The sequence below is a fragment of the Cygnus atratus genome, chromosome Z, assembly GCF_013377495.2.
Source record: "Cygnus atratus isolate AKBS03 ecotype Queensland, Australia chromosome Z, CAtr_DNAZoo_HiC_assembly, whole genome shotgun sequence".
NCBI lineage: Eukaryota > Metazoa > Chordata > Aves > Anseriformes > Anatidae > Cygnus > Cygnus atratus.
In genome coordinates this window covers 61560513-61576831 of record NC_066396.1, presented here as the reverse complement: position 1 = coordinate 61576831, position 16319 = coordinate 61560513, and the positions used below count along the sequence as shown (strand labels likewise).

The 16319-nt window shown below is 39.2% G+C and overlaps 1 long non-coding RNA gene across 25 annotated transcripts in view; it reads left to right on the top strand.

Annotated features, from left to right (window-relative positions):
* The window catches only part of LOC118255977 (uncharacterized), an 85895-nt gene extending 73050 nt beyond the window's left edge, over positions 1 to 12845 (top strand). For 7 of the 25 annotated variants that reach the window (XR_007709232.1, XR_004781106.2, XR_007709238.1 and 4 more), the window contains 4 exons: positions 1782 to 1854; positions 2284 to 2334; positions 3348 to 3404; positions 5883 to 12845. This is a non-coding gene — a long non-coding RNA (uncharacterized LOC118255977). Of the gene's footprint in view, positions 1 to 1781; positions 1855 to 2283; positions 2335 to 3328; positions 3405 to 5400; positions 5435 to 5882 lie in introns of all 25 variants that reach the window. The other 18 variants (XR_007709239.1, XR_007709237.1, XR_007709231.1 and 15 more) reach the window with 8 other exon arrangements.
* The last annotated feature ends 3474 nt before the right edge of the window (positions 12846 to 16319 follow it).

The window sequence follows — 16319 nt, the reverse complement described above, 5'->3', positions numbered from 1 at the left end:
GCTCCCTTTCTCTTGAGATACTTTTTATGAACTGTGAGAAAAATTCAACCAACCTCACTAGAATAGTTTAAGCAAATAATGATGTTGCACTCCTTGGTCTGCCTTCATGGTGACACATGCAGTAAGCTTTGTTAGTAGGTATTTGGCTACAGCTTTTCAACAGTGGTCTTCAGAATTTAGGTCCCCTGTGATCTGTAGTTTCAGGGGAGTCGTATATAGTAATGAAACATGGTGAAGAGCAGGGGGGTTGACAGCAGGGAACAACTCTACCAACTTCTTAATTTGCAGCAAGTGTTGGTAGAGTACCACAAGACGAATCCCCAGAACAACTGCAGTGCACAGAATAGTAAACAAAATTGTTTTATCTGCTGGAAGACAAATTCAATAGCAAAAGTTTGTGTATTTGATCATCATTCAAAGACATAGTTTCTACACAACAAAAGATTTGAACAGACTAGTGTAACTTAGGTCTTGATTGTGCTATGTATGAGCCTCACACTCGGGTCTTGCATTAGGGTCTAGCCTATGCCTAACAAGATTAAAACCGTTTTCCTCTGGGTCATTTTTAGACCTTGTCATTGCTGTCTATCACCAGAATGTAACTTTGCAGTTAAAACCCACTGCCCAAAAGTTGCAGATGGTTTCACTGTGTTGGACATCAGCAAAGTACCCCTGAAAATGCCCAGAAATCTTTCAGTTGGATGGAAGTTGTCTTTGTGGATTTTCTCAGACACCCAGCTGTTTCAGTAAAGTTGAAAACTCTCTACCTGGACAAATTTCTGTGTTGTAGTAGTGAAATTTGTACAACAAATTTCTGTGTTGTAGTCCTAGCATGTCCGGAGATCATAGATTCACCATTTTTACCTCTGGAACCACAAGTGTAGGGAGGGAGACAGACAGATTTATTTCATAATGCAGAAACTGGCAGATGTTTCCTGTGGTTTAACCCACATTTGGGTCTCCAACTAGAATGGGATTGAAGGTGCTGTTATTAACTCCCTGTCAGCCACCCCACTCTGCCAAAAGCCAGTGGGAACTAGACGCCACACACAATCTGATCCTGTCTGCTAGACTTTGGAGGGCAGTCTTCCAGCAAGTGAATTAACACATGGCTTAGGTTTCAGGTGAGCAAAGCTGTTCCAATAGCAGCTTTGGCTGCAGGAAGCATGGCAATTGCTCTTCTGAAAAAGGCATGCAGGACCTCATCTTCAGGCACAGTCCCCTCAGGCTGTGCAAATTTGTCCATGGAGTTTCAGGACTAGCACTTCTTGATGGGCAGGTGAAGGAGGCTGCTGCTTCGAGGGCAGGGGCAGAGTCCTCCATCACAGCTGCTGTTACAGATATTGCTTTCAGAAACCTAGCTCTTTGGCCCTTTCTGTGATTTGAGTTGTGAGTTCAGTTGTTCCTTTTGCATGAGTGTGACCTACATTTTCCCAGCTTTTCCATTCTCCCTCACACTACACATAAGAATTCAGGGCCCCCTACGTGTTTAATTACAGTCTTCATACTAGTGGCCTTCACTGATACACAAAAAATGCAGTCAGGCCCAAATGCTGATGAAGCACTGTTATTAGGGGTGGAGGGTGGTGGTGTGCTACAGAGCAGCATTACGCTCAGTAATGTGACAAGAGCACATGATTGAAGCTAATGGACAAATCACATTCTCTGTGCCCTTTGGGAATCTTAATAAAGAAAAGTGCTTTTTAATTCTTAGAACCATCTCTGCATCATACTTGGGCAAGGCACTCACTTTGCACTATTTACTTATTTTTTTCATGCAGATCTGAAACTGGTTTCATTCTGTTGGTACTAATGCTTTTGGGAGCACTGAGATCCTACTGGCTGAATATTTGGGTAGGTTTGTTAACACAGTAGAGAAATAAAGTTTCTATTATCTTAATTTCTTCCCATTACCATACATTTAGATGTTCTTGAAATGATAAATTGGTCTGAATTCTGTTATACAATGCTCTGTGGTCACTAGCTAAGGAGGCTCAGTTCTAATTTTACAAAGATTCTCAAAGCCCTTCCTAGCCAGAAGGGCTAAAGAGTAAATATTTCTATATTAAATGTAAAGTTATTTAGTTGATGGTCTACAATAACTTTTCTGATTAAATCCTACTCTTCAGGAACATTTTTTTTTCATCAGTTTTATTTTTAAGCATGTGTAATCTTCCTCTTGGGAAAATGAGTTCATTGAATCAGAACATCAATCTTTATCTTTCTCTGGGAATGTCTTCAATTTCTCAATGAATACTGGAAATAAATTCTACCCCCTAACAGGACTGACACAGGAGAAACTGAGAAGGCTTACAATTCCGTCTTAGAAGGCAGGTCAGATCCAGCAGCCATTACTCAATTCTTTGCTTCATCCATACTCAGGCTTCAGTGCTCTTTTTCCCTTTGGCATTTTCCCCTTCTTTCCATAAACAATGTGCTGAAGGGCCAGAATACTACTGAAACTGCAGAGAGAAATGTGTCCAGAAAAGACACTTATCACACTAAATTTCAAGTATCAATTTTTTTAAAAACAAGATTTTCCTGTAAAAAGTCAAATATGTGATGAACATATACCACAGTTTAGCTGTAACCTCATGCTCCTAAATAAGAGTGAGATAAATTATCAGATTTTGTGTTGCAATATGATTTTATCTCCCCATCTTTTATCAAAGAGACTACTGTACATCAAAGTACATTGTATAATAAGGCTGCCACTGAACTGGAATGAGGGCAAGTTGCCATGCTTTATTAATGTTGCTGCTGGAGCTAAAATAGAAGTAAAAAAGCTGTATTCTACCATGTGTGCTCAGTCTATGCTGGGAAATAACATGCTGGAGGGGTTGTTCAGCCTACGGGCTCTGGGGCTGGAGGGATTTTTTCCAACTTCAGTACTTTGTTCTCCAGAGATCACAAAAGAAGCATGAGTAGATAAGACAATGGGAAAGACAATACTGTCTTTTCCTGGAGTCTCTGGTGGTACAGGACTGTAGATGGTTTATGTGGCCATTGGACTAAATGGAACAGATTTTCTTCTGCATGTGTGTTTCATGTATCTTGTTTAATATAATTAGGGCTCAGTTGGCATTTGTCTAATAGATAGAAACACCATGCATTCCAGTCCTGGCTTGCTAAGACTACGGCATTGTAGCACAGCCTGGAAATGTGTTTGTCACAGCCCTTGGCAGCCCTTGGGTGTAGACAGCTACAGGCTCTGTGTTTTGTATTTGTAAGATAAAGTTCACCATGCAAACCTATAACCTACTGCAGTGACAGCTGTATCTAAATAACGAGCAAAAACTGGTTTCTGCTTTCAATTACTTTTGCACAGCATTTCATCTCTTTCCCAGGATTTGTCAGGCTGCAGCTGGAACAAGAATCTGACCCTGAGATCTGCAGTGTGGAAGGTTTGCAGCTCTGTAGTTTAATGCAAAAAAGGATAATATTTCTGTTACTTCGTATTTATAATCAAGGAGCATCTATGCCAAGTACTGTTTTGCTGCTTTGGATGGCAAATACGTAACATTAGATGGTTTTAGGACTTCTCTGAATGACCTTCCAATCGAGAACTGTTTTTTTAAGCTAAGCACAACAGACGCATGGAAGAGCAACTATAAGAAATTTACAGAAATAAGACATTTTCCCTGAAAACTACATTAAATGCTTCGTGCATATGCTCAAAGTGATCAGTAAAAATGGACCAAATCCTTGTCCCACTGAAGTAAACTCCCATCACACTGGTAAAATTTGGTGTTGCCAATGACTTTTATCGGGACAAGTTTATCAATGTTTATTTGGTAGTACTGTAGACCACAGAATTTTTCAAGGCATCCAGAGCTCCCCTTTTCCTTCTGTTAGGCCACTTAGCCCAGCTGCCATTTTAGTGGTTCTAAAGAGGGTTTGGCAAGACAAAAGCAGTAGCAAGTGCACAACAGAAATAAAAACAGCAAATGTACAACATTACACCAGAAGAACTGCAGAGCTAACAAAGATACTAGTTAATTAATTAATTAATTAATTTGCAAATATTACAAAGCTCTGTCCACTCAGGTGAGGATTATGAGAGGGATACGATACTACAGAAATGGAAATTATTGTTTTTTATAAGCTGAAGAGTTAAAGCAGGTTTTTGTTTATTTGTTTGTTTTCTCGTTTTGATGTTTCCTGGTAAGCTATGAAGTTTTGAGGACATTGACATCCTTGACAATTAGGACAGTGAATCGAATGAAAAAAATGCTATTTTTTGCTGTAGAACTTTGCAGCATTTCTGATTTCCATTTCTAGTAAGAAATTTCTGACAGAAGTTTGTTTTTCCTGCTATAGTCTGTGAATTATTTTCTACTTTTTCAATAAATAGATAATTCTTTTGTAAAGAATACAGTGATTGATATTGCATTTATCTTAGTGTGCAATAAAATGTGTAGTACCGTATTGGTTCTACCCATGAAGAACAGCGTATGTTTAAATTTACATTTCATGTTACATGAAACAAAAAGGTATTTACTCATTGCTATTAAATACAAACTCTATCTAACACTGCTTTATCAGTCAGGTTTGGCATTACATAACCCAATCCTAATATCCAAATGCTTAAATCCAGTATGAACCCAGTACTTCCAGTGCATAGGAGCATCAGTATCAGAACATAGGCACCATCACACACAGGCAGCTCTCCTGCAGTAGAGTAGCGCGGGGCTGCCAGACTCAGAAGCAGGGAGAAGCTGCTTGCAGTAGGTCAGAAGTCACCTTTGGACATTTGGACTTCTATTCTGGGTAGAAAAACAATAAGCTTTCTGGAGCATCTGTATGTATGATAGACATTGTTCTTTCTGGTTTTGTACTCTGTGTCAAAGAGTAGGAAGCATCCTGATAGTTCGCTTTGCCTCAGAAATGGAGGTGATGCTGAGAATTAAACACAAGGCTTCATCAAACACACACACACACACACACACACACACACGCAAAACATACCCTATGAGCAAGTTGCATCCTTTATTAAATGCAGATGCTAATTTTCCTAGGGACAATACTAACACTGAGATTAGAGATTAAACCCTTACTCATACAATCCCTGTTACATTATACCAATTACTGGCATTCATCAGCAGTCTGGTTTACTGGCAGGGAATATTAAGCTCTTACAACTAATGTTTCAGCTTAGGCACTTGTCATCTCAAGAAGCTATTTTGTTCTCCCCCAAAATATTTAAACAAAGGAGACTGAAGAAGTTTAAACTGAAGGTATTGTGCCAACTCTCTGTGGTAACTGCTGGGGCTAATTTGATACGACCCTGCCCACAGATGCCTAGCAACATACCCCTGTTTATGCTACTGCTCTCATTAAGCTTGTCATGAGCTTAATTGCACTCTCAAAGCAAAATAACATTGTTTGCTTATATCCTAGGGCTCAGGATTCAGGCATTTCCAAACAGCTACAGGTAATTAACTTGTCTGCTGTAGAGTGACTTCTACCAGGTTTACACAGTTACTTTAAGGCTTTGGTAGAGCATTAAGCAGATCAGAGTTTTTTTTCTAATCTCAAGCCATTAGGTTTATTAGTATTGTATGACAAACAGATGTCAGATTCATGGCCAATGTCCACCCAACAGTGACACCTATGCTGGTTTAGTGCTGCTGTGTAAAAATGATGGGGAACTTTTGAGTACTAAAGGTAGATATAATGTCAGCATAATTATACATGTCAGCAGAAATCATGACATGGTTCATTACTGTAGTATAGTAAATGTACGGAAAAAGTACTTGTTTTTCAAAATAGTATGTTTAGGAAGAGAGACTGTAGTGATACCTCGGATCTACAAAATATAATGCATAAGGTGTTTTACTTGCCATTTCTTTTCATTTATGGATTAAACAAATGTGTTGCAGGAATGTCCCTTTATGGAAGGACCAAATCCTCCAAGGAGAATGACACTGAGCTAGCCCTATGAAACGCTACAGCATTACTCTGCAGATGTTCAGGTGGGATACTGGCATGTGACACATGGACACCACGATAGAGTCTTGGGAGCATGAGTTTGGGATGAATGTGAAAGAGGCAAATGGCAGCGGACATAACCAGGACATGGGATACATAATCGTCTAGTGCTGTTTTTATTAGAAAAACTGTCTTCTCTTCAGAGATGCTTACTGTTTGAACTCCGCTGGCAACTGGTCAGCCCCGCAGCACAGCAACAGCATGTTGGCATCGCAGGTAGCTGCAACACCCATCTCTGGTGATCCCCACGATAAGCCTGCTTGCCAGCAGGCATCGGCCCTGAATTGATTCTGGACACTCCTGTGTTTCTGTGTCGCCTGGTGCCAAACGGAAGTTCGGTGTCTGCCAACGTACACCACAATGATTTTTCTCTCAGTCAGAAAAACCCACAACAACACGTAAATGCCGGAGATAGCATTTTTTGTCTGCTCGTATACTCCTTAATTTTAGCTGTAATACAGGGTTTATATGTCGGGCTGGTTTGTATGTATTTGTATGTATTTTCTGCTATCTTTATCTTGCAACAGGGGTACAACTAAAGTGCTAAATATTTAAAAAATCCCTAATAAGCAGATAACGATTAAAAATTCAGGTGTGTAGTCCTTCAGACACCTCTGCCTGGAAACTGTGTTTCACTTAACAGGGTATTTCGAAGGATGATGCTAAATGCTGTATGCAGCTTCTAAGTGATAGTATGATGGAGCATGGTGCCATACGCCTTTAAAATTTTCAGTATTCATCATGGAATGCTATTTATCCACCACACATAAGCAACAAACTTTTATCTTGTCCACATAGGGTTATGAGGGTCATTGGCTAAGCAGTAAGAATAATTAGGTGGTTTTCAGTTTGGCAAAAATTAAGACTGACTCATCCACGTCATTTTTTATTGCTGTTCCTCTCTGCCTTATCACTGTTCTTGCCCCCTAATATGTTTCCAAGAGGCACTTAGAAAATGCCCTCAATAATATCCTGTAACTTTGGTTAGCCCTGAAGTGGTTGGACTTGATCTCTTTAGGTTCCTTCCAAAAGAACTATTCTAAATTTTAAATTCCTTTGTTTAGCTTGGAAAAAAAAAAAAGTGTTATATTTTTCAGTCTCTTACAGAAAATAAGAAATATATATGAAGGGTTAGATTCACACTATTGCTTCCCATTTCCAGTAATGGGAAAGGTCACATTTTAACTCTTGCCTCTGCCAGGGGTATTTTACCCTCTGTCTTTCAGGAGAATGTCTCAACATTTAGTCAATGTGGCTAAATTCATTCGTAAATTCATTTAAATTCATTGTGCATAAATCATTTACTCAACATAAAGTCATTGTGACACAAAGTGGGACCAGGAAGTGGGAGGATGCCTGCTGCTCGTTGGGAGGCTCAAGGTCTGGATGTCAGCTGGACCTGTTCTAACCTGAATTTAATTACAGAAGAAAAGACATTTCCAAAAAATACACACTGACAATTTAGCATCTTCAAACCTGCTGGCTGAGACATTTTCTGGGAGGAGGGAAGACCAGGAAATCGTATCTGCATCTCCCATATCCCATCTCACCACTCTAGTCATCAGGCAGTGCTGTCTTTCACTGTGAGGATAATGCTGAAAATATGTTTCTTTTCCTTGCTTGGAAAGTACTTGCTGAGTTGGGCACATATTTGCAGATGTTTCAGGATGGCTGAAGTGCCAGATTTTGGTGAACAAACTCTGCTTGCACACACTGCACCCAGCTGAACTCAAGAGCCTCTTTTGGTCTGCACAGGCTCAGCTGCTCCACTGCCTGTGAGCAAAGAGTCTCATTTCGGAGGCAGACCTCCCATGGTGGGGACATGAGCAGTGTGGGGTGTGTTCAGTCCCCATGGTCAACCCAGCAGGTCTGAGTCAGGACTTGGACCTCCCGCAGGTCCTTATAAGGAGCTGCTGACCTTGCTCAGCAGCAGACACGTTGTGCTTCACCTGGATCAACCATGAAATAGGCTGCTGCCACTGAGTGACACCTCTGCTTCCAGAGGAGCCACCTCTGGTGGTGGCTTTTACTCGAGTCAGTTATAAACCCGTTTGGTGTTCTTCCACGTGTCTGAGTAAATCCGTGGGTCCTGAGCGAGGAAAACGTTTTAACACTGCAACTCAGAAAGGGCCTTCAGAATTCAAAACAGTCTTGTGTAACTTGTGAGGGCTCCTGAAACGCATTTACTCTCTTACTTATTCCATTTTGCTGCCTCTCTTCCCTCCACCGCACCTTCTGCACACCTGGCTGTTAAAAGCAGACATGCGTAAGTGCAGATATGTTTAATGCTGTCTAGACAAGCTCCCTATTAAGCTGGGCTGGGGCAGCAGTTGCCATAGTGATGAATAAATAAGGTCTTGTAGCTGAAAACAAGGTAGAGGTGAATTCATACTTTTTTTTTTTCAATATAGTCGTGATATGAGAGTGAATTTACTGTATGAGAAATGGCAACTCTGTGTTAGTTTTTAACACAAAGAACTATAAATAGAAAGTGATACAGTTTGTTAAGGGCTAGACCTTCGTATTTCACAATGAAGGTGAAAACTCTGAGTTTTGAAAGAACAGCCTCAAAAAAATGCTCCTAAATGCAAAGATCAAGTTTGCAATATCTCTGTTTCTGTTGGGTATAAAGCACAAACTTATATAATGTGCTGCCTTTGTAGCTTAACAGGTGGTAACTTTTCACTGCCCAGAACAGTGAAGGGTCCAGAAAAGCCCTCTTCTGTGTTCACATCATCTCTGCCTGAAAACGCAGCACAAGAGAATTGCTGGGGTAGGCTTCAAAAGAAACCACGACATTTTCTCACAGCAGCAAAGGCCCATGCGAAAAAGCCTCCCATTTTCACTCTATGGCTTAAGACAGAGACACCTCTCACTTCCCATGGAAGACTTTAAGCCGCAGCAATCTACTTGTGGGGTGCCAGTGGGAGGGAAGGAGGCTCGCAACCCCAGCTGCAGTTAATGTGGCTTCACATTGCGTGCTTGCCACGTGGGGCATTTTTATTTTCATCTGAAACTCATGAGATTTGCTTCATTGAAGAGGAAAATGTTACAAGCTAACTGTGCTCAGAGGAAATAAAGCAAGGAAGTGGTATTTCAGATGGTATTATGACATTTATGAGTTCATTTCTCTTTATCTCTTTTACATAATTTCTATGTCAGACTTTCAGACATAGCTGAGCTGTATATTTCAATGTATATCTTAGTGTACACAAGATAGTCTTTGAGGTCTAAGATAAGAAAGAAATATTTTCCACATAGAACAAGTTCAGAAAAATGCTTAGTTATGATACTTAGTCTGAGTACCAATTTTTTCATCTATAAAGTGGAATTTTTCTTGATTTCAGAAGCAGGCAGATGTGGGCTTACAGATTTCAGGATCAAAAACTAAAATAAAAGCCCAGATGCCTAAAACTCCTCTTACTGAGATATATGCCCCACCTCACTTCTTGTTTACTTCAAAAGGAGATGAACAAGCCGAGCATTTCTGGAAAATTCACTTCAAAATGGGAATCACATGAATGCCAAGTCACCTGAAAATTCCAGGGAACAGACTGACAATTAAATAGATTCTTCTAGACCACTCAATCTTAATTGTATGTACAAATATTTTAGAGCTAAAGCTATAAAAAATAACAAAAGTAGTGGTGATAAATATTAGTACATATGGATGAAATACCAATATTTTCTCAGCCACAGATGTAGTTTCAGTAATGTTTGATTGTTGACTAGGATGAAACACTTACTATGATAAATTACATTTTCACCCATTTCTGATGTTATCTTTTGTCCAGGGTCAAAAGTTACCTATTTTTGGTTGCAGTTAAAAACTATTGTAGGTGGAGTGAGATGGGTAGAAACAACTACAATTTACCCTAGCAAAGGCAGTATAACATAAAAAACCTACGTTCCTAAAAAGTAGAACTCGAAAAACTTCTGTGACAGGATAATTGAATCTATAAAAGTTCTGCTGCTGCAAAAGCATTGTTGGTTAGCTATACGTATGCTTTCCTGTCTCCTTGCCAACATGGTTATGTGGGTAAAACTTGCTGGTGTGGCCTACAGGTTGACATTGAATGTGTACAGAGAGAACTGAGACCTGCTCTGCTGCAGGGTTAGACAAACCCAGACATTAAGGACATTTCCCTCTGGAGTTTCATTAAATGAATTTGGTCAGTGATCCTACTGAACTGTAAATACCCAGATTAGTAATGTTGTAATGCGTGTAGGCATTTTGCTCTTACCGAGGATGTATCCATCTTCTCTGCAAGAATGCATTTCTTAAATTCTGCAACATCTATCACTATTATTTTGAATAAATGTTCCTTTTCAAGGATTATCCCCATCATCATGAAGACTGAGTACCAGGGAGAGCTCTGGATTATGTATTTACAGTATATATATCAAAGCCTCATTTTCAGGGCCTCAGAGACTCTGAGTTTTGAAGCTGTTCTCAATCCAGTTTTGTGCAAAATGGGAAATAATGTCTGTGCAAATGCCTCATTTTTGACCTAAGATTTTAACAAACATAAAAATTGCTAGGTGCATGCCTCTGATTTCAGCATGTCACTAAATTTGAACATTTTTGACATAGTATTATAGGTACACTTGTTTTTTCTGTATGTTCATATGTACATTTCTCAGTATATATGCGTTTACTGAAGTACATCTCGCTTGTTGGTGTTTGATTTATCTTCGCTATTTCTTTTAAATGATTTTTTTTTTTGGCTTCTAAGACTCAGATTATAATTTATTATTGTCTAAGCTTTTAAAATTGATTAGCATCTTTTCTCAACAGAAGTAGAAATAAAAGCCAATGCATTTTGATTAACCTGTCATAATACAAAAGTTTTTACATAATTTCTACAAAGTTTCTACCAAGTCATTCTTCAAAAAAATTACTAATAAATAAATCATAATTTTCCCCAACCTACACAATTTTCAGGCAGGTTTTACATCTGCTTGGATAATCTATTTTGGAAGCTAGTTTATTTTGCTTGCAGTTTTACTTTGCAGAGAGCAAAGCAGAGCTTTCTCAGATATCTAAAATATAGTGATTGCTAGAAGCCTCATTCCAAATGCTCAAAGTCAATAGGAATCTGGCCAGCTTAAATGAGTTTTGGGCTAGGTCCAAGGTGAAACATAAATAATTCACTAACTGAAGAGCTCCACAGTCTTACTGAGTACCTTTTTGGGTACACTTGAGGAAGGCACCATACTCCTGTAGCGTTGGCTGGTTTATCCCAACACAAATACTACTACCAGAGTGGTATGTAATAAAGTCTTAAGGCAAGTTTTTTTCAGGGTTGTTTCATTTAGCACTGATTTGTTTCTCAGAAAAGTGGAAAAAAAAAACACAAAAAAACAAAAAACAGAAATTTGCTTCAGGAATACACTAGTGTAATTTACACTTCCTAAAACACACGGTGACTTCATGTAAATCAGTGATTACAGTTGACACCTTTGCTTCCTAAAAACTCGTGTCTCGTTTTACATAGAATTCCTTATATAACTTTCCATTGACTTTTCTGCAAAGATTTTATTCATTATGTGATTTTTCTCCTCTACTCCAGTGCACAGAGGGAATTGTGTTCAGCCTCTTATTCACGACCAAATTTTGGGCTCTGGAAATCATAAACCAGAGAGTAGTGGAGGAACTGACATAGTGTAAAAAAATCACCTTCAGTTCTAGAAGCAAGGCAGTCTGTGTAGTAGTGGGTGCCTCAGAAACAACACTGTCCAGCTAAGGCATCCTTCCTATTTCCTACAGGATACTTTCCCACTCTCTTGTACCTTTTCTCTCTGTCCTTAAATATCTCTGTCAGGTTTTAATAAGAAATAGAGAAATAACCAGTGTTCCAGTTTCCTGAAAAGCTTGACACAAGGAATGAAAAGGGAAATTGTGAAAGGAAGAAATGGGGAAAAATAACAGCAAAATGAATCACCTGGGTTACTGAGCCCAGCCTTTTACTTTAGCACGTAACAGAACATACAAACTCTTTCAGAAATATATCAAACTCTGTGTTAAACATTGGTGCTATCCTTTACTCATTCCACATCTGAAGAAGAGGTTGTTCCAGAAACCTGTGTTCACTCCTAGCACATTTCTGGCTACCTCCAGCTTGCCATTTGCCATTCCAGAGTGCCCTAAACAGAAAGGCCGTGAGCAGCTCTTCTCCACTGCAGTAAAAATGCTGTCCTGTAATGGAAATGGCCTCCTACCTCTCTTTTGCTCTGTATCTGTAACCTTCATCTCCAGTCTTGGGTCATTCTGAAGGTGAACTGTACCATCAGTAGTAACATACTTTCTTGAGTCACAGCAGTGAGCTCTTCCAGAAATGTTATGTAACTCGTAGAAATAACGCTGAAAATCATCTTTCTCTTTCACCTGCTTGGAGATGGTTAATGCTAGTAGCTGTGGTTAACAGCAGTTCTTGCATGATTTGGTTTCTTTTTATCTAGAGAAGCTCCAAAAAGGTCAGTTCTCTTCTGACATTAGAACTAGTGTCTGTCTCTTCTGCAGTGTGATGAGTTTCTTGTAGAACTCCACAGTCTTGGAACAACACGGGCAACCGAAAGTCCTGAAGTTGACTAAAAATGTTTCAAAAGCCTAGGCTTCAGATAACTTTAGTTAATATGAGCTCAGTAGTAAAATTTATGAAATACTGTAATATTGCTTGACAAAATATATGTGTGTATATATATATATATTTCATTTATCAGCTGATACAAGTGTGAATTCTTCTTTTGCTGCCATACTGGAGTTATGGTTCTGCCATGGCTTGTTTCCTTTGCCCGTTGTAAAATGTATATGATGTCCTAGAGCTGCATAATAAATCATATAAGAAGACGGACCTAGACTCTTCACAGTGGTGTCTGTGAAGAGGAGGGGAGACAGCAGGCACATGAGTTGAAATAAGCAGTTCATACTGAATTTAAGAAAAAAAACTTTTTCCCCATGAAGTCAGTCAAGAGGTGAAACAGGTTGCCTAGAGAGGTTGTGCAGTCTCTCTTCTTGGAGTTTATCAAGCCCCAGCTGGACAACGTGCTTGAAACTGTTCAAGAGCAACCCTCTCTGGCCTCAGAGCTGACTCTACTTTGAGTAGGAGGACAGCCTATAGACCTCCCAAGGTTCCTTCCAGCCTGAATTATTTTGTGATTCTGTGATCTGAAATAAAAATAACCAGACAGGTTGCCACAATTTCAAAGCTATTAAATAATCTTCTGTTACCAGCAAACAGACCCCTCTCCATACCAGACTGGCAAGGTTAGTGTTTAAATAGATGTGCCACAATGCATGCTATGATGGACAGATTATGCATGTGCCACCCAGTTCTTAAATAAAGCAGTTTACATGGCATGATCATTCTCTTGTGAACATACACAGTCTGCTCGTAGATATATACATATATATAAATTATTTTTCCCTGGGAGCAAACACACCTAGTCATAATCTTATAGGCAAGAAAAATGCAGGTAAGGAAAATTTTCTGGAAGAATCAAAACCTGCACAAATTTAGACATTGCAGAAATTCAAATTTGTGAATTATAACATGGAGGAAACACTGAATCCCTGAAGTAGAGAAACCCAGAATTGACCAGGCAAGAGGAGACGTGCTGTGGTAAACACTGTCTGAAGACTTCAGTTCTTTTTAAAGCATAATTTAAAGAAAAATATATTGTAGTCCTGCAGATTGAAGATGATAAAGGGCTGCAGAAGTGCACTAAGGTCACCCTTATGGATAAGGCAGTCTCTTGGCTCATAAATACCATGAAGCATTTCAAGTCACCATGGTTACTTTAGAATGCAAGCTATAGTTATTATTCCAGTAAAATCCTGGGTCTGTGAACCACTCTAAGATAAGAATAATGAACCTTTCATTAGTTGGGCAGAGACATATCATTCTACCTCTCAGATTGCATAACTTCCATTTCATATGGGGGGAAATTGAGTTATGCAGCTTGAGTCTGAGCACCTGTGATTCTCAGGCAATTGCAAAGTGGAGACATGAGTTGCTTTGCCAAAGATGAGACTAAGGGCTTTACTGAAAGCCCATCGAGTCCATCTAATGCAGAACCATGCTTCCAGACAAGAATGTCACTGTAGGCCAAGGCCCTCGGTAGCGTAATCCAAAATAAGCAGTACTTTTCTCCATGACATATATATGTATAGATATATACATATACATATAAAAATCCAGATTAAATGAGGAGTATGAGGGGTTCATCTGTGAAAAATCAGTTTGTAGTTAATCAGCATGACCTGTGATGTATCTTGGAAAAACCATGCTCCTGATAGGTGTTAAATTGTTACAATCTGTAAGGAAAAATTCAGAGGGAAAAGCTAAGAGCTCGGTTTATTTCTTTAAAAATAAAAGTATTAAGATACTCTTTATGGTTTATTATTTCATATGTTATGTTTATAGATGCAGAAGGTTTCAAAGTGAAATGGATGTGGTTTTTTGTTTGTTTGTTTGTTTTCCAAATAGACATTTGCCAAGCAACTTTGAAAAGTGTTACCCAGAACCTCTGAGCAATGCTGGAAAGAACTTGACTCCCCCCGCACTGTAACTATACTGTTACTGCTTTCAAGTAGAAAATCTGCAGACTTATGACTTAACATACAGAATTTTTCTAGTCATCCAAAATATGTTTAAGGGAAAACACATGGCTGTTAAACATACAAAATGAATTTCAATCTACACACTCTATCTTTTTTACTATTTTAAGCTGCTGTTGTGTGGAAGTACAAAGTCTGAATTTAACCTTTTCACCATTAACCATTTCCAGAACAAGAGACTAAGATGAGGTAAATTCAGGATTATGGCTTTGTCATAGGGTCAAAGAGCAGAATCTGAGTAGTGTTAGAAAGCACTGGTTTAATAACAAATAGTAGCAGTAAAGTGAATAAAAACGTACAAGAATTTTTATTCTCTGTTTATTTAAAGATTGGAAACAGGATCTTTATTGTGATAATACACCAGTTCGTGGTATGTAGTGGTGTAACAGAAAAGGATAATGAGACTGTCTGGATCTATTATGAAAAACAATACAAGAGCAAAAGGCTCGTGGTTATGTGTATCTCCATACTGCTCACAGAGTGTCACAGCAGCATTCTGAAGGGGCCTTCTCAACTAGTCTGCATTGCTTTTTAGTCCACCACATTTCTATTGTTTCAGGAAGTGAGAATGTTGGTTGCTCCTGATCATATTGCAGGCATTAAGTGATACAGATATCTGCCTGTTATGAACTAAGCTTGGTCAACCAAGTCTTTCATGCACAGTTGTTAACCATGTATCAGGTGAAAATCTGTTTAGATTCAAGAAGAATGATCTACTGAAGATGTACATGACCTACAGCTAAATATTAGACTTTGCTGCCTGGTTGAATTTTTGCCCTTTCCCTCTCTCCATCCTCTTTACCTTTCAATTTTATTTTATTTTTTTGCAGGAGCAGAAAACTTGCTTTAAAGTATAGCAATTTGGCCTGAGGCATGAACATGACCAAATGCAGATAGTTAACAGTTAATTTCTAATAGTTCAAGCAAAGGGAGGTTTGCACATGCTTATTGTAAGACATCGTTATCAGCCTGTACTGATTGAACAAAAGTAAAAGTGCCAGACATCACATTGTTAAGTGGAGACTTACCAGTTAAATCTATAACGGTTTTCAGGTGATAGAGAAAACTATTCAGTTAAACGAACAGAACATTTTAATCATATAAAAAGTACTGACATGACTCGCAATATTCAATAACATCTCTTCAAAATCATCTTTGCATCCTATCTTCGTGTATACAACACTGAATCTTAGCATGGAGATCTCCAAGGAGGAAGAATTCACAACCTTCTTGTGCCAGTGCTCCTTCACCCATACAGTAAAGAAATGTTTCCTGATGTTCAGAAGGAGCCTTCTGTGTTCCAGTGTGTGCCCATTGCCTCTTATCCTGGCACTGGGCACCATTGAAAACAGCTTGGCTACGTCTTCTTTGCACTCTCGCTTCAGGTATTCTTCTACACTGATGAGATCCCCCAAGCCTCCTCTTCTCTAGGCTGAACAGTCACAGATCTCTCAGCCTTTCCTCACAAAAGAGGTGCTCCTGTCTCTTCATCATCTTGGTGGCCCTTTGCAGGACTCTCTCCAGTAAGTCTGTGTCTTGTACTGGGGGTCCCAGAAGTGGGCCCAGCACTCCTGGTGAGGCCTTACCAGTACTGAGTAGAAGGGAAAGATCACCTTTCCTCAGCCTGCTGGCAATGCCTTGCTTGATGCAGCCCAGGACACTGCTGGCCTTCTTAGTGGCAAGGGCAGATTTCTAGCTGATGTTCATC